Here is a 19,328-nt window from a genome sequence, read left to right on the forward strand (position 1 = left end):
TGTAAACTGTTAAGAAAATAATAAAACCACAGTTTCACGAATAAAATATCTCTTTACTGTTTTTATATCGCACCAGTTTTATTTAAAAATTTAATACATACTTTCCACTAAAAATCAATGAAAAGATTGTTTGAATTATACCTAGGTAACACACGTTACAAAAAATGGAGTGCAAGTGTTAGCTTGGAAGTAAGACCACGCGTAATAAGGTAAAATACTTTCATGGTACCACAAAAAAGAGAAGTGTGGGATTGAGTATAATATGCTTTAATAATTTGCGGTTTCAAAGGTACTTTTGGAAACACCAATGCATAGGTTTAAACAAGTTATAGCAAATTAAACTAAATGCTCACTATAATATCTACAAATAGGTACTTATGTAGTATTTGTTTAAATATTGATAGGATGAAGTAAGGTTATGCTCTACATTCTCCAATAATTATCTATTAGTAACTTTCATTTTCACGCAGAAGTCAACTTATTTGATATTGTTTTAAAGTTTAAAGTAGCATGCGTAAAATTGGTTGTATATCCATTGATTAATACTTAATAACCGTTTTTTCTGAACTTGGAAGATTTTTTTGCTTTCAGGGTGAAGGCTCTTTTATAAATTATGTTTTATTAACGGACTTTAAAAAAGGAGGTTCTTATTCCACTGTATTTTCACCCGGTTCCGGGAGGGTAATTCGGTTAACAGTCTATGTATGTAATTATAGATGATCAATTCATCAATCATCAATCAATTAGGATCATCTGTTATAACATACTGATTATAAATAATATGATGGCCTTATTTTACTGATTTTTATTATTCGAGTGGCGTTAGCTTATCTTGGCGATCCAAGTGTTGGTGGCTATGTGACGTCACAATAAATTCGGTAAGGCGGAAATGAAAGATCGAAATTCGCTAATAAATGTTGCGAGTTTGGTAACTAATGAAAGACGCCAAAGTGTAGATTCCATAAATAATCAATAATAAATAAGTATTAAATATATATAAAACTAGCAACCCGCCCCGGCTTTGTACGGGTACAATGTATGTTAGTGTTATTTTCGGGAGTTTGTATGCCGCGCCTGCTACCCGCCCTGCCCCCGCTTTTAAAGCTCTGATATCCTATAAGATATTCGTTTTAATGATATGCTGAAAGGGCCAATATTCATTCAGATTAAATAAAAATGTATCTAATCTATTTAATTGGATAAGGAATAATACTTTGTTTTATCCTATATAGTGATAAGTTAAACCCTTTGTCTGTGGTTAACCTCAAAAGTCGAAATGTGGGTTTTGTGAGTTCGGATTGGTTGGTTCAATTTTTGGTCGGTACCATTGGGCCGATTTCAATAAAAGGGGTTCATTAGCTATACCTCAGAGGCCCTTAGTGTCAAAGGTTACGTGTCGTCTGGTGGGAGTGGGATAATTTTTTTTTAATACCAACAACAAACACAACACACCATAACACAATTTTGTAAGTATCTATACTAAAATTGTAAAATGTGTGTTTGTTTTTTGGTTTACCTATTATCAATCTTCTTCTTGAAATTTTATTTACATTGTTAATCTGTTAGGTAAGTAGAAATCTTTGTCCCGAGCACGGATCTTTATTGTAAAAAACGCCAATATCTTCTATTCTATATATACCTAGATTGCTAGAAATAGTAAACATTTTAATATCTTTTGAGTAAATTTGAAATGGCTCTCAAAGACAAATGCTCTTTCTGCTATGTTCACTTAGTACCGGTCAATATACTCGTATAAACCTAGTTTAACCTCTGCCAATTGTATATTACAGTACTAATTCTTCCTAAAAACTAAGAGAAATAACTGTAAGAAATTAATATATAAATACGCGCTATAACATTAGCTACATACCTATCATCAGCGTTTAAGTTTTAAGTAAATTTTATGTAAGTACCTGCACGTGTATATGAAATTAGTCTTTAATTCGAGTAGGTATAAAATCTCTTTTATTATTTCTATTTTGTGCAGGTAGCTACTCCTTTTCTCAGGGCTTTTGTCAATGTTTTAAAATTAGAATAATTAAAAGATGTAGAAATAATATGGCTAAACAATGTTAGGTGTTAGTGGGTGTAATTTTGTCTGGCTCGTTAAGCGCGAAAATCTTTGATGTCCCGATACCTAGGTATATCGAATCCAGAGCCGCCGTGTTTTGTTATTTATGGCCGTACTAGGTAGGTATTATAGGCTAATGCAAGAGTAAGTTTTTTAATTCATTATTTTTGTTCGATTTGAGGTCTCCCCGATATAGACGAAATTTTGAATTTTTATGGTGGGAAATAAAAGCATTTCTACGGGTTTAAAAAAAAAATACCTATGTGAGTCTGGCAGTGAGTAACGGAGTGACTCGTTTTCTTTTATCTACCTAGGTATATTAAACATGGGTGATTACACGCAGTCAAAGCCGCAAACACACCTGATAATATCTATAAAGAGCAAAACTATCTGAGAAATAATTTTGGAACAATCTTTTAAAAAGGCAATGAAAGGCATTGAAATTAGCTAAATACAGCTAAAGATGGCTGGTTTCACGGTACTTACCTACATCTTTAAAATTTAAAATCAACGCGACATAACATAACAGGGCCCGTTTAATTATTACATCGATAAAACGCTCTAGAGAGGTAAACGTTATAGGTTACACACACACGCCCAGTTTACGTTTGTGTACGTTTACCCATTCCGAGAGATCGGCTGGCTAGCACCGTACTTGTTTTATTACTCGTGTCGCAGGTACTCAAACAACGAAAGAGACAAAACATCGGGACACATTTTATAAAACAGCCCCAGTTATAGGTGCCTACCTACCTATCGGCTGTGTCGGTTGTCTACTGTCTATTAATAGTATATGTAGGGGTTTGCTTTCTTTCCAACGTTTTCGATCAATACAAATAATAGCTTACATTGAATATTTGATGGTGTTCTGAGATACTTGCAGTCGATTGCGCTGGTTAAACAACGTTGATCTAAGACTGTAATTGGATGGGTGCCCGAGTATGGCCCTAAGTTTCCTTTGTGCCTCGCAGCGCACGTTAATGCCGTCGGACCGGTCATTATCACATAAACCTGATGATGATAATTAATTGTAGCGGTATCGGATCAACTTGGTGAATCTTAACTGTCATATCTTTAAATAAGGCCTGAACCCACTTGTGGTTGGTCTGTTAAGTACCTTATTGTAACTCAAACATAAACCTTATGAAGAACCTGTGAAGTACTACAGTACATGTGGTTTACATTAATCCACGCAGTGATTCACATAGTTATAATGGAGATGTTTGCGATTATTTCCCCAATAAAGTCGTGAAACCGTCGGAATATCTACTATAATACCGGCTAATGCTTCCAATTCACACATTTTATTCCTAACTAGGTATATTTTTTACCTGCAAGTAAAAGGGTAGGGCCCTTACGCGCTTCTCTCAAATAGGCAGATTGTGAAATCTCGAGCTGGTAATTAATTCCGTAAAATAGAAATATTTAGTTGCTGAGGATTTAATTTTACAAAATTTCGGAGAAACCTACAAGCTTCGAAATTTTGTATAGAGTTAGTTGTGTATCGAGACACACAGTGTACACGAAGCTCATAACGTTACTTGGTAGGTATCTACGGAAAAATATGCATGGAATTTAGCACGTGTATAGAGAACAGGTAATTCGTTAGTAAATACTAAGTTTATGCTAAAAATAATGTCACCGGCGTGTAGAGCGGAAAAAAATAGCCTAAAATCATGTGCCGCATGTTTATAAAGAAAGCATAAACGTGTAGTCGCGATACCGTTTAGGCTTTGAAGCTTTGAACAGTCGAGCCGAGGGACGCTACGACCGTAATCTGCGATCAAAATGGAAGCCGGCCGCCATCTTAGGTTCGCCACGAGCGAGAGAGCGCTCGGTCCGCTTGGGAATTTGGGAAATTGGTGTTTTTTTTTGTTGTAAAGAGAGCAGTATATAAGAGGTCGGGGGCCGGGGGGAGATCTCCGCACGGGCTCGGTGTGAAGGGAAAGAAGTGTTGCACAAGGTAGTAGCATCGCGAGATTAGTCCGGAGATATTGTTTGTTACTAATGTTTGCGGTTTTCTGCTATTATTTTACAGTTTTTATTGAATTCACAGTAACTTAATATGATTTTTATAGATCTAATGTGAAATTGGTTGAGTTTGAGTGAATATTTGGTATTTATTTTATTTGCATAATCGTATTAATTCGGGATGGACAATAGTACACACGATAGTAGCATCCTGAGATATATCTCCGGTTATCCTCGATTTTTTTTTTACAATTAGGTATGTTGTATCTTGGACAGTCGGGCTCGCAATGTATGATATACTACGAACGTATGAATTTGTTGTAATATATTTTTATAGCCCGTACAGACTTTATCTGCGTGCCAAACTTTATCTCTACGACCCACCGCGTTGTATCACCCGCTTGTTGCCCAATTTAACCCGCTTAGAGTAATGTGATTTTCAGTAGCCTGTAGCTTTCCTCAATGATAAAGCTATAACATTGCAAAAATCTGACTGTTATTTATGGAATTTAACGTGTTCTACACATACAAATAAATTTAAAATAGAAATATCCTCCAATTATTTTGAAATATTTACAATGTATAGGCCGAGGCTTAAAAATGAATACTGTGGGTAATCTTTGGGATATACCATCGCGGACTGTTTTGTCGATCTGTTGAAGATATACAGTTCCGTTGTACATTTATTTAATTCATCTCCTAAGGTTATACCAGCGTTTGCAATGTAACCGAAAATAAATATGATTGTTACGAAATTACAATACAAATCTTTGATTTTTTTTGCCTATCTCCACTATAATATGCATGTATACACATATACACCTAACTCTTGACACGCTCTATCAATTTGTTGAAAACTTGAGTTATTATCCGTTGCGTTGTTTAAGAGATGTAAGTGTACAAATGGTAAGAGCGACTTTAGTTTGTACTATGTAAAGAAGCTTAAATAATCGATATGAACCATATTGAATACGATCACATAATAATTTAAGCATCATTTGGCTGTCATATGTTCATATAGATTAAATAGATAATGTAATGTTGAAATGTAACGTTTGGGTTAGGTAAGAATAAAGATCTGAGAATGTTTTGTAATGAATGTCAACATCCGTACGAGGATCCTCCAGTGTAGGCAAAACGTACGTAAAGCGCGTAGTTGAAGATCTGTGTGGTTCGTCATCAGGTACACCATGCGTATTTGTTTGGTATCGCGGAATATTGCTGGTTATCATGTCGGTGTTCATTGTACATTTAGTTTTTGATAAGTACTAATTTCTTATCTCATGCCTCTGTGCAGCCTTTGTACTACTTTATCTGACCAGTCTCTCGTAACTCAGCTTCGGCCAGCTTTAAATTGATTGAGTCCATGATATACTTAACAACACTACACTATCCTGTTAATTTATTTAAAAACTTGAACTATGTACCAAAAATTTTTAAGTTTAATTCATGTTTACTCAATTAAACGATTTTTTGTATTTGTGTTGAGAAATAAAGGTCTTAAATATTATAGGCACACATTGATATCGGCCGTTAAGTTTATTGCTAGCGGAGTTTGAGAGCGTCTTGAGATTACCATATCCTCGGATCTGTCGTTGTTCTGTAGCGGCGTGTGTACCGGTCACCTATCTTTCATTGCACGTACGCGCGACGCGCGGGGGGCCGGTCGCCGCGCGGCATACGCGGAGCCATCTTGCTAGCGGTCGTCGAAACGCTCGCGTCTCCGCGCCTTGAATCGCCCTTAATTCGCACTAATTAACCTTTTTACAATAATAAAAACAATCAATACAGTGCCCCAATATAGACAACAGTGTTAAAAACAGTGATTAGTATAATTGTTGACATAATAAGTGTGTGTGTTGTGTTGGTTTAGGTGTGTGCATACCGTCTGTCTAGGTGAGTAGTCACCAGTCTTTGTGCGCGACAATTATCATTCTGATCGATTCGGTCCGCGCGGGGGTGTGCAGCCGGCCCGTTTTATATCTTTTGTTGTTTTGTAACGCTGCTAAATCAATAATTTTAGTGGCGGCTACTCGGCTAGCGGCCATCGTTGTTCTTAATTCAAACACTTTGACGTTCCAAATGCTTTGCAAGCTTTAGGTGTTTTATCGTGTAAATACCACAGTACAGTTAGATAAACGAGGTTCTTTGTATGTAACGTCTTTGAATCGCAAATAGGCGTGCGAAAGTTATTTCGTTGTGTGTATTTCTAAACTGTAATCGAAATTCTACAGATAATCTGTTCTAAGTGTCGACATTTGCTAACAAGCGTAAAGGTAACTAAACTCAATTTTATTTATCTTTTAGTCGTATTTTAGCTTGTTTGCTTGTGTGTACATAACTAAATACAGTATGGTAACAGCGATTCGCTTTCCCTATATCTAAAAATAGAACAGCCAGGTGCTAAACACGTATGTAATGTAACATTAAGTGCGTAATGTAGTTATAATGAATGCAGTTTGGTAATAAGTCAAGCCGATGCTCTGGTGGTTTTAACTTCCTTTTGGGATAGTTTTAGATCGATGGCCATACATCCTGTTGAGTATCACAGCTATGAAGTAGTAAATCCAAGATTGTTTCTTTTTTGTTTATTTGACGCCTTATATACTTTTTTATTTACTGTTGATAAGATAAAACTATATTATATGCTCTTGGCGTACATTCACTTATCACGAACGGTGAATGACCTTGTTATAAATAAATAATAATCAATGATCTATTCTTTCGACTGTAATTTTTTAAATATTTATTATCTGTAAATTTACTCCAAGAAACTTGTCTTTTTACATTACCTTCATTATGGTTAAATAAATTTTCTATTCGTAACTTTAATTAACTGTGCTAGCTATTTACCTGACTACAAGCACAAATTCTTTGAACTGAACAGGTACCTACCTAACTACCCATAGACTTTAATTATTATCAATTTACAGAACAAAAGATTAACACTACTGCCAATCCTGTTGCACAGAAATCTTTCAACTAATCTAAATTGATCAGTCTTAATAGAATGCAATTCTTCACTAAAAAGCGCATTTCAAAAAAGGTTAGCTTAGATTTTGTGTACATGTAACGTTACGAATTAAAAGACCTCTGTCACTGAAGTTAAGATTGCCACAATCATATGTACCTATATATAAAGTTTTAACCATTATCATAAGGTAGGTAACTATATAAGATACTGTTATTGTGTAAACTAAATACAGGTATATTTTGTAGTTATTTACTTCCCTAGAAACTAATTGATCATGGGTTTTACCTGCCTAGGTACTAGCTAATAAAACTGGACTCAAAAGTGCTAGTAGGATTATGTTCATTTTCAAAAAAGCTGGGATGTTATTTTTCGAAGAAACAAATGCAGTGCTGCTAGGTAAATTATTTAAAATATAGCTGAAAACGTCTATGTTATTCCGGGTAGAAAACAATGAAATCTCTTTTTCCGGTTACACTCCCAAGTAACAGTGAAAAGCAAAGTTAAAGTCAAACCCGATTCGCGGTAAGTTACGCAAATGAACTGTTACGAAATTCGAAACTCATTGTACCTAGTTAGCTAGGTATATATAGCTATAAGACGATTATGAATATTATACCTGCCAAGGTTTTAACGATGACATAACGTTATCATTATTCACTGTATTAAAGTAAACAATTCACAAACAATACTTCATTTGTCACTACGCGGCTTCATCTTGGAATAATAAGGCCCACAAAATTACTTAAATTAACTATTTAGGTACCTAGTACAATACTCGCCAGCAAGTACCTAGGTAACTATTTAAGAGATAGCAGTTACATCATAAGGTTCATAAACCTCGTTGTTTGAGGAGTTGTTAGGATGTAAAATGCGCATACCATTGGCTTTGTGGTTCCACGAATGCGACGTTAAAACAAAATAAAACCTTTTTTGAGTTTAGAATTTAAAATGCTAAACCACTGCATTCGAAACAAAAAAAAAGTAAACGCGGCATCTATCATGGCGGATTCGTAAGCACATCGAGCATGAAATAATTGCATTCGCGACCGCGCCTTGTGAACGGCCTCTTGGCTCTTTTATAGGTACCTACGTACTTAACACGACTGCCTATAGTTATGACCCGAGCGCGTAAAATTGTACGAACGCTACCTTTAAGCCGGTGTTATTCTGCGATCGTTTGAAACTTGTCGTGTTACCGCAGACTGGGTTCATCATTTTTTTACTGCTTTCCGACATTGGCTGAGGTGCTATTATCCGACCTGTGAGGAATGTCGATCTCCATTTTCCGCGCATGTTGATATCCGATGCCTCCGTAAATAATGCGGGTTGGCTTTTAAATGCTGATTCATCGGTGGTTAGGTTTATTATAAGTAAGAGGATGGTAATTCGCGTTCTTTTTTTGGACAAAAGACGCGTTCAATTTGTTTTACCGGCTTATGTCTGCCTTTCCGCTTGAGATATGTGTTTATATAGGGTTATACCTTATTACATATAGAAATAAGGTTTTACTGGCGGCCCAAATAGGAATATACTGCTAAGATTTGCAGAGTCTTTTCATTGTTTTTTTATCTAGCCATTGGGAGTTACAGTGTCCATTTCCCACTTCAAACATCTATCTATGAGTCTTGTGTAATGAAAAGGTCTAATGATAACAGATCGTAAAATCACAAACCCATGGAAATCGGGAGAAATCCTTTAATTTTCATAACCATGTAGATTTCCCAATTAATGGTATGTTTTTTGATGGTGTTCTATTCTGAGAGGTTATTGAAGTCTGTTTAACATTTATTTTAAGTTTGTCCTTGACCGCCAACTCACCTGGTGTTTAGTTATGATACAATCTAAGATGGCAGTGGGCTAACCTGTATACTTCTAGTAAAGCATATTTTTAAAACAATAACCATAATCGGTTTCTAATTATTTTTAAAACGACGCGTTTACTTTTATCCGGATTAAGGTGGTACGTATTATGAAATGTATGTAAATCTATGCTTATAATAAATAAGAAATAAAGTCAGACCAATAAGAATAGATTATTAGTTTAAGGAAAAAAAAGCTGTTTATGGCTAACTTGTGTGTGACCTCTATTATCACTGGTATATAGGTGGGAGGTCGAAAAAGGAGTGACATACGATATTCTGATGATATTACGCTTCTTGCTCAAACCAAAGAGGATATAGGAATACTGCTAACTCGTCTGGAAGTTACTAGTTCTGATTTCGGTCTTACCATCAACAGGGACAAAACCAAGATGATAATAGTATATTAAGCAAAACAAAATAGGCTGGAAATCGAAAGCATTGCTAACTGTAAAATGAAATGAAATGAATTTTTTATAGCAATATAGTGATGGTGCAAACCTACATTTATCTTGGTTCTAATATATCTAATAGAACTGAGGGATGTGATCTCGAAATTCGAAGACTGCGATAACAAGATCTGCATTGTAGAAACTTAATAAGATATGGAAAGATAAGAGGATAACCAAAACAACAAAGATTCGACTCATGAGGTGCTTTGTCTTTCGGTGCCTTTTTAAGATCCCTGGGACTGCATTCCGCACCAACAATTCAGTTTTAAAAGAACTGAATATAAAGGAAAGACTTTCGTTGACGGTGCAGTTACGAATATTCATATTAATTGCAACATCTCAAGGAGTGAGGGGTCGATTGAACGATTGGTGGTGCAAGGACAGGTTTAAGGAAAAAGTGCACGAGGGCGGTCACCCTACTCGTTGGATAGATACGGTGAAATCTTTGACCGAGACAACTGTAGTGGAATGCATCTGACACGCTACCAACCGCCAAAAGTGGAGAAGACTCGCGCGGAAAGCCGTGCGATCCATTCAATAATGCCTTACGCCATGCAATTCATCTCAGCAGCCACGACCACTCTGCTAAGAGTGCACGAGTAAGAAGAAGAATTATTACTGGACAGGCTCCGTTATTTCGTGTCCAATCGATTGATACCAGGTTTTTTTATTAATAGTAATATATAGTGCAACTATATATTACTATTAATAAGATAAGCAGATAGATGGCTTCATCATCATCATCATCATCACATCAACCGATAGACGTCCACTGCTGGACATAGGTCTTTTGTAGGGAGTTCCAAGTTCCACGATTCTGAGCCGCTTGGATCCAACGGCTACCTGCGACGCGCTTAATGTCGTCTGTCTACCTCGTTGGGGGTCGACCAACGCTGCGCTTACCAGTACGGGGCTGCCATTCCAGCACCTTGGGACCCCAACGTCCATCCTTTCTCCGAACTATGTGCCCGGCCCATTGCCACTTTAGCTTCGCGACTCGTTGAGCTATGTCGGTAACTTTGGTTCTTCTACGAATCTCCACATTTCTGATTCGATCGCGTAGAGATACTCCGAGCATAGCTCTCTCCATCGCCCGCTGAGTGACTCTAAGCCTTCTTATGAGGCCCATAGTTAACGACCATGTTTCAGAGCCATAGGTCATCACTGGCAACACGCACTGTTCGAAGACTTTCGTCTTCAGGCACTGAGGGATTTCTGACGAAAAGATAGCACGGAGTTTCCCGAACGCTGCCCATCCGAGTTGGATTCGGCGGTTCACCTCCTTCTCGAAATTGGACCTACCTAACTGGATCGTGTGTCCTAGGTATACGTATTCGTCAATAATTTCGAGTGCAGTGTTCTCAACGATTACTGGTTGAAGCTGAACATGAGCATTAGACATAATCTTCGTCTTGCTCATGTTCATTCGTAGGCCAACCTGTTGAGAAGCTCTGCTGAGGCCATCGAGCATCGTATTTAGGTCTCCCAGAGTCTCTGCCATTATGACTACATCGTCGGCAAACCGAAGTTGAGTGATGTACTCGCCGTTAATGTTGATGCCAAGTCCGTTCCATTCCAGAAGCTTAAAGACGTCCTCCAACGCAGCGGTAAATAGTTTCGGGGAGATAACATCTCCCTGTCGCACGCCTCGCTGCAATTGGATTGGTCTCGTAGTCTGATCCTGTATACGAACTGACATAGTGGCGTTTTTGTACAAACACTGCAACACTTGGATATACCGGTAGTCAATTCGGCATCTCTGCAGTGACCTAAACACAGCCCAAGTTTCCACCGAATCAAAGGCTTTTTCATAGTCCACAAACGCTAAGCAAAGTGGCCGGTTATACTCTTCAGTCTTCTGTATAACCTGCCGCAGCGTATGAATGTGGTCTATGGTACTAAAGCCCTTACGGAAACCGGCTTGTTCGGGAGGCTGGAAGTCATCAAACCTACGAGCGAGACGATTCGTAATGACTCTCGAAAACAGCTTGTAGATATGACTCAGCAGCGAGATGGGTCTGTAATTCTTTAACAAGGTATTATCACCTTTTTTGAAGAACAGAACCACCACACTCCTGTGCCATGCCTCTGGCGTTGTGCCTTGGTGAATAACGGAATCAAACAATCGCTGAAGGACTTTCAGTATCGGTTTTCCACCTGCCTTCAGGAGTTCTGCCGTTATTCCGTCATCACCCGGCGCCTTGCCATTTTTAAGCTGCTTGAGAGCCACACTAATCTCGTATAGGCTGACGTCTGGGATATCTTCGGTATAGTGTCGAGTTAATTTGGCTCTAGGATCCTTAGCCAAATCTTCAACAGGCGTCTGTACTGTGGTGTACAACTGTCCATAAAAGTTCTCAACCTCACCCAAGATCTCAGGTTTGGAAGAGACAAGACTACCATTATTGGTCTTCAGTCGCATCAACTGGCTCTGACCGATAGCCAGATCTCTAGCGAACACTTTAGAGCCTCTGTTTGATGGCTTCATAGTAAGGGGAAAACCCATAGTCTATAAACAGAGCAACACTTTGGACGGCATGCAAGAAATCACGTCCTTCATAGTGTCGCCCTGTGTCCATCAGACTCAAAAACATAACGCAGTCGCAAAATATATAAAATACACTAAATCTAGTGGAACATTTGTATAATTAGTGTGTACTCTAAAACTCGGAGGTGGGCAGTGGCCAGTGGTACATTCAGCACAATTTTTACCTTGCTCATGTTTTAAGTGCCATTGTAACTGTTCCAAATAAAGGTTTATTATTATTATTATTAAAACCAATATCTTCTACAGTCTACTTGATTCTACGCATGTGCGTGACGCTGTAATAAGAGTGTCCAAGGAACTAAAATTAGAATGAGAAAAACCACTATATTATGAGTTCCAGAGACACTCGTACTCGTACTCGTCTGGCGCTTCAAACGGGACATTTAAACTTTCATTTATATATGGAGAGCCAGACCAGTGTGTTAATAATTATAAGAAGTCAATAATTCAAGTTCATATAGACTCCGTCCGCGCTTGCTTCGGTCTCGTCCTTACTTCGGTCAATGTTTTATCTCGGGCTTATTTGAAAGCGACCGAAACCGCGGACCGCTAGTAAGCATATAAATACAAGCCATTCCCTAACTACTACAAACAGTGATAAAACGAGTGACTGACTTGCCTCGTACATACATCTGTGTCATCAGGATTTCAGATTCGCACAGCGGTATTTTATTGTTACTTCATCACCAGCCTATAACGGCCCACTTATGGTTTTAGACCATATACCGTTTACGCTGCTCCGAAGCGGACTGTGGACTAGCATTAACCGTTCCGGTAGGATATTGCGTATATACCGATTAGGCATTATAGAGAAGAATCGATCGCGCGGCTGAATTTCGAACCTTAGGATATATTCATACTTGTACAAACATTCGACCCGAATATTTTCGTGGTGCCGCCGCCGCGTCGCAACCGCTTGCCTGCCGCAATCGTGCATACGTTAATGACGAATGTGTATTCTATAATTTCAGCCAAAAAACTTAAATTCCCACATCACGCTCTGTGCGGTTACTGCGCGGCTGACCGTTGGTCGCCGCGCGGCTTCCGCACGATTGGGCATTTCCTAAATTCGGTTGTGTTGTTAATAGATTTCACATTTGTCATTTTTATATGCGCATCTGCTTCGCGGCAGTCTCACGTGTTTATGTGAATGCGGCGGTCAAGTGGTTGCTGTGCTTTGTCCAATAATGTTTTTACGCCATCTTAACGCCGCCTCACGGCCCTTAGGTGAAACCTTCGTAATATACATCGTAGACGAAGTCAAATGTTTTGATTCTCGTGTCCCACTTAATTTATGTATGCCTACATGTCAGAGACCTATTGCGTAAGATAATTTGAATAATTTGTATGCGACGCATGTAAATAGCCGCATTTTATCCTGTCTTTAATGGACCAGATACCTATAGATCTTATTTTTTATAATAATAGAGGTGATCTTTGTTCGACATGGGGACATTTTTCTACGGTCTCTTGATGTACATTATGGCCTACCTACCTCTACTGGCAAAGACTTATTTTTATTTCGATGAGAATACTCAATTGGGTAATTTTTGGGATCGTATATAAAACTTCGGGTTGCCGGCGACTTGCATTTCATTTGTAATACGTTAGTTTTTCAATACAACCTTCTTTGCCATATTCTGCTTTATTTTGAGGGTGACTAAAAAAAGGGTTTTAAATGGATTTGATGGATTTTAATTCCCTACTTTGAAAACGTATATAGGATTATCTTTCAATCCCCGTTACACCCCTTTCGTATTTAACAGTAATACTTGATTAGCTTAGGTCATACCAACAACCTAAACTTAACTTCCAAAAATGTTATGTCGCTAACCTTAAAAAACATACGACTGCGACTTCCGCGTAAAGCTTCTGATAAGTTTATAGTAAAAAACTTTGACAACTTTATCCCGCATAATACAGCCCGACCAATCGCTACGCGTCGCTCGTCAGCGCTATTACTTGTTCCCTAAATTATGTTATCAAATGCAAAGGAAGAAATTGTAATCAGACTGGTATTTCGTAGGTTTAACGCGTTTTAATAAATACACTTTAATCTCCCATTTATTTATATGGAATAACTGACGATCTAAATACCAATTACCATCGACATAACTTAAAAACTAAGGACTCACCTATAAACTTCCATCCCCTGCTTAGTTAATGTCCTCAGCACGTCTAGCATGTGCAGGAGACAATTATATCCCCGGGAAAAGGATAAAAAAATATATTCTCCCACAGCTTTATCAACTCTCAGAGCACTGGCGCACGAGTGGAAATAATATCCACATAATATATGTGTATTCTACTATTATATGTTCCCGTACTTTAGCAGGGGGCACGTTAATTATATCCATTGTCAGAGGATATAATTTTTGCTAGCCCTGCTGAGATGAAATTTAAAAATTCGACTTAAAGAGCTTCTAGCCTTTTCCGGAAACAAGGCTATTAAATGCAAAAAAAATAATCTGGCAGATTTTTTTTTTGACAGTTTGAAAAAACAATCTGACAAATTGTTTTTTAATGCATTTGATGATTCCAGAGATTGGGGTGTACATAAAAACAAACTCTTCAACTTTGTCATTAGTATACATAGGTAGTTCGATTTTATACCTTCTAATCTAAAATTGCTACTCTGCAATTATATATGAATGACTAACAACTTGTTACTTTAAAGTTTAAACATAAGCATTAACTATGTGGGACAAGGCTGAGCGATTTCAACTGCACTGCGCTGAGTCGTAAAATATTTGTAATTTTAATAATTTTCGGTTATTCATGTTATTAATCGTATATCGATATTTGTGTGTGGAATGTAGATTGACAGTTACAATGAAAAACTACATATTTTAGGATTTGTAAAAATTCCATCACTAGAGGTGTAAATATGGGATGAAGTTTCAAAAGCTTTAAGTTAAAATCAACTAAAACGGCTTTTGGTTAAAAAAAAAATAAAAAACACATGTTTCACATGTTATTGAAAAATACCACCTTCACCGACCAAACGAATAAAATAGGTAATCAAAGTTTTAGAGAAACTCAGCGGATACAAACACCTCAGGAAGAACCTAACTTCTGAATTTTTATGTCAGTTACATTGCAAAAACATGGTACTGCAAAATCGGACCAATCATGTACCGTATATACTTTCATCCTATGCACATGGCAAAAGAATGATTTATCCATGTAAATTTTATAACCCCACTTTTCTGGAAGAATGGCTAATTCTGGTCAGCCTTCTTTATAATACTACAACAGAATCTTAAGCCAACGTACTCGTAGATCGGTCCAACCTCCTCCATCCTACGTGCTCCGCCCATTGTCATTTTTGTTTTGAAACTCTGTTAAGACTTCAGATGTCCACATTTTATCACGTAGAGATTTTATGACCCTAGCATATCTCTCACCGATGCCTTCTGAGTGACTTATACAAAGGCTCAGAGAATTTATGTAGCTGTGGTGCAATCAGTCAAATAATATGTCATCTTTCGGCTTCGACAATAGTTTTTGATAAAGGACGAATTCCTTCGTCGAACCATACAAGAGATATTCCTAAAATATTGAACCGGACTGCTGAAAAGTTTTTATGTGACGAGACTCCTTATAGTAAACCCACAAACCAAAGAATGTATATCGACGTCAGGGTTGTCGACAGCGGAGACAAGTTAAGTCTATAAAATTATAGCAAATATATTTCTATGCAAGGTGCCTAACTAAGGAATCTTTCTAAATATATGCTGTTCCATACCAACACTTAGTTTATGACACAAAGTATCCATACTAATACTATCAATGCTAAAGTATGTATGTTTAATTATTTCCTTGTTTTTGCCTCATTTATTGCAACTTTATGAAATTTGGTACGTGTATAGTTGAGATTGACATAGATACTTATCATACCAGAAAAACACCAGGGTAACGTTCCCTAAAAATCTATTCACGGTTTCGCAAAAATCATCATTTAACAAAAAAATCTTAACGAAGTCTTTAGCTAGTTCGTTAATAAAGGCAAAGTTTTCTTCTTTGTTGTAGTTAAAACAATAAAAAAATGTAATCTTATATGACTGTAGTCGACAACCCTAATCCACATCATCGCTAACCACAAACCAATTTAACACACAATTTTCACCATTATTCCTTTTACCATTCGGCATAGAATGCCGTGAAATATTTCTTAATGTGCAATACTATGCCGAAATGTTTTGTCACACTGTTCTTCGGAACTGGCCACATTAGTTTTTGTTCTTGACGCATAACTTGGATGGAGAGATGTTCCTTATAAAGAGGGCTTGACTTTACGGGACGTACCACAGGTCACAATTGACAAAATTCCCGTCGCGTAGCATCTTCTATTTAAAAAAGTAGGAGGCATGTGGACCTCTTCTGACTCCTCTCTCACACTTCAAGGTTCCAAGTTCGATTTCCGCCACAGCCAAGAGGCTTATGCCTGTTTTCATTAACAACGACCGATAAGTAACGCAATGCCCAAAATAAGTAACGCCTAATCTAAGGAGATTCCTAGGCCTACATCAACCATTGACTAATGTTTGTTTTTGAAGTTCTACTTCAGCTTCCTTGCGGGCTGATTCCCGGTGATTTAATTGATTCAATTGTACAAAAATCTCAAATTTTATTATTCAGTGAAACTTGGTGGTCCGGTAATGAGATAACTAGATAATGCGTTATAATAAAACAATCTATGTATTAAATACCTTTTTTTATTGTTAGTGTCCTTTTCTCTACAAACGTAGAGTAAGGCGTAAGATAAAACTTTTGAAAAGATTTTCATCTTATTACGCCAAAGAAGTATAACTTCTAACGCGTGTACATAAATACGCACAGTTCCCATCAGGCTGAGACGTATACCGTTCAGACCGCATTGCGATAATGCTGTTTAGCGGCAGAAATAAGCATGGTGGTAGTACTTCCGCGGAAGAGCTCGGACACAAAAAGCTTTACTACTACTCAAAACGTTACCAATCATCTAAGTTATGTACCTAACCTTAGTTTTCACCTAAGAGTTGGTGAAACGTTATGTCTATAATGTTATTGCCTAAATTATAAGGCATTCGATTTAGGTGATGCCTAGTTAAATGACAAGGAGCATAAGAGGTCGTTAAGATATAATACGAGTAGATGTCCAAATGTGGACAAAGCTGTCGAGATATTCAATTTAATTTATTTGTGTCGTTTCTCACGGATCACCTACCATAGCATGAGATATGTACCTTTAGTACGAGATTAGTACGCTCGCAATCGTAAAGTCGTTTTCGAATTCAGAATCGCTGGAACCGCTGGTAAAATAGAAAGTATCTTTATCGTTTTAAGGCTCAAATTTTAACCATAATTTTACAGCTAGTGCTCTTAGCAGTTTGTTTGCAAATATAAATTATTAGTACCCATTTAAATTCTGGCACTTTAAGGTCAATTAAGCTATGACGTTATAGTGTTTCGATATGCGAGCATTACGTTCATGTTAAATAAAAATATAGAAATAATAGCCTTTATTTCTAGAAACATGCGATAAAACAATGCAAATTAAAATTATTTAAGTTCAGAAAAACATTTACAATACATACATTACATTATCATTAAAACATTACAGTTTGGTCCCGTGGTCTTTTTTTATTTCGTCTTCCCATCTTGTATATGGTCTTCCTCTGTTTCTGTTACCGTCACGCAGATACCAATTTGTGATTCGTTCGATTACGTTCATGTTACTCGTTCTTAAAAGACTTCTAAAATACTTCACATTTTATGTACGCACACAACTTCGGCAATAGGAGTACGTGTTTTTTTCCGGATGTTTTAAAATATGGTCTCATTAAAATGTTTAACAAGTTCAGTTGAGTACATTTCTGTCTTATAATACTAATATTGCTAAACAGGCGCACTATATCCGGTTTATTGAAATATAAATTTCATCGTTACTCGAAACAAGTCTTGCCAGGTATACAATTTTATACTAAGGGTTTACCTAAGAAAGCTCGTTGATGATTCATATCGTCAAATGACTCATACAAATTAAACATAAGACATTTTTTGCGATGTATTCTTAACTTAAACCTTGTAGCCGTTATTTGGACCGTGAAGATCGGATACCTGCGGATTGTGGAACCTAATTTTAACCGACTTCCGAAGAAAACTATAAATAGGAACCCGCGTCAAGTTAGGTTTTTAAAAAATCCTGCGGAAATCGTTTTGTTTCTCGGGTTTAAAAGTATCTTAACTCCCGTCTCTTAGATGAGAGCTATTTCTTCATAAAATGCACTAGCACTTCTAAGAAGTTTACGTGAATAAAAACACTAATTTTATTAGGTAAAGATTTTTTTTTTAAATGGACCGTGGATGGACTTGACCCGAGCAGATGGCACCCCTCGTGACGCTAAGGGGAAATCATCGCCTAAATACAATACTTCGCACGGCATGTAAGGGTCTTACAAAGTGCCCTGTGGTCATCAACAGTGGCGTGCACTTCATACGTGCACAAAAGCACTGCATACCCTAAAATTTGAATATAGCCCGTATAAAGGAGGATTTTTTCCTTTTTATGCAATTTACCTGCTGTATGCATACCCTGGTAAGAAACCCAGTGCAAACTACTGGTCATCAACTAGGTGATAAGCCTTGTGTGCCTGTAAATACACCGGCAACCACGCCCTCCAGGCTGAAACACAGAAAGCCGCTTTTTGGCTATACTTCCAAAGACGGGCTCTGGCACAAAAAGTTCTACTAAATTACGCTTATGATCCATTGTAACCGTGAATTTCTACAGGCAAATTAACAAAAGCTTATGATACCCTCAGGTAATAAACTATCACTACGCGAAATGCCGGCTATTGTCGACCTTTGCTGCGTGTAAGATGGACCATCCAACAAACACACTTTTGCATTTATATTATTTGTAAGGGATATTGTATATTTTATTCAGTGTAAATCAGTCTAAAAACCGACTTTCCTAAGAAGTGAAACGGCTAGCTGCAAACTAGGTCGCAAGTTGAATACTAGATCTGACTCGCATTGTGTCACTGCCATTTGAAAGATGTTAGTACCTACGCAGGCACTGTATTTATTCACTGGATATTTATGTAATGTAATCGCACATAACATAACTATTTTGATGTACGAACTGCGGGATATTTTTAAGCAAAGCCCTACTGTAACTTCTTACTTGTCTCATTATGTAAACGATGTTTTTATAACGTTTTAATGTAAATTAAGTAAGAGAAATAACAATCATTCATCAAAGTTGTTGATTTCTCTATTTAACACATACTTTACACTTTATTTCTGTACTACGAATATCGATACATACAGTATAGTACCAGTTGCTTCAACTGTTTCCCAAACAAACTTTGTTCCTCTTTTATACACTTTTACAGAGTTTTTCTGTAAACTATGTTAATTGTAATACCTTTAAAAACTTTAAGATTTGGTGAAACGTTATGTTTCT

General features: G+C 37.2%; 1 protein-coding gene across 14 annotated transcripts in view; it reads left to right on the forward strand.

Annotated features, from left to right (window-relative positions):
• LOC120625137 (bromodomain adjacent to zinc finger domain protein 2B-like) overlaps positions 1 to 19,328 on the forward strand; it is a 112,792-nt gene that overhangs the window by 10,726 nt on the left and 82,738 nt on the right. For 12 of the 14 annotated variants that reach the window (XM_039892082.1, XM_039892091.1, XM_039892089.1 and 9 more), the window contains exon 1: positions 5,740 to 5,938. The exons of 1 other annotated variant lie outside the window; for it this stretch is intronic. The gene's annotated coding sequence lies outside the window, so the exon portion shown is untranslated. One more of the 14 variants, XM_039892083.1, reaches the window with a different exon arrangement.

The sequence above is a fragment of the Pararge aegeria genome, chromosome 7 (genome assembly GCF_905163445.1).
Source record: "Pararge aegeria chromosome 7, ilParAegt1.1, whole genome shotgun sequence".
NCBI classification, from domain to species: Eukaryota; Metazoa; Arthropoda; class Insecta; order Lepidoptera; family Nymphalidae; genus Pararge; species Pararge aegeria.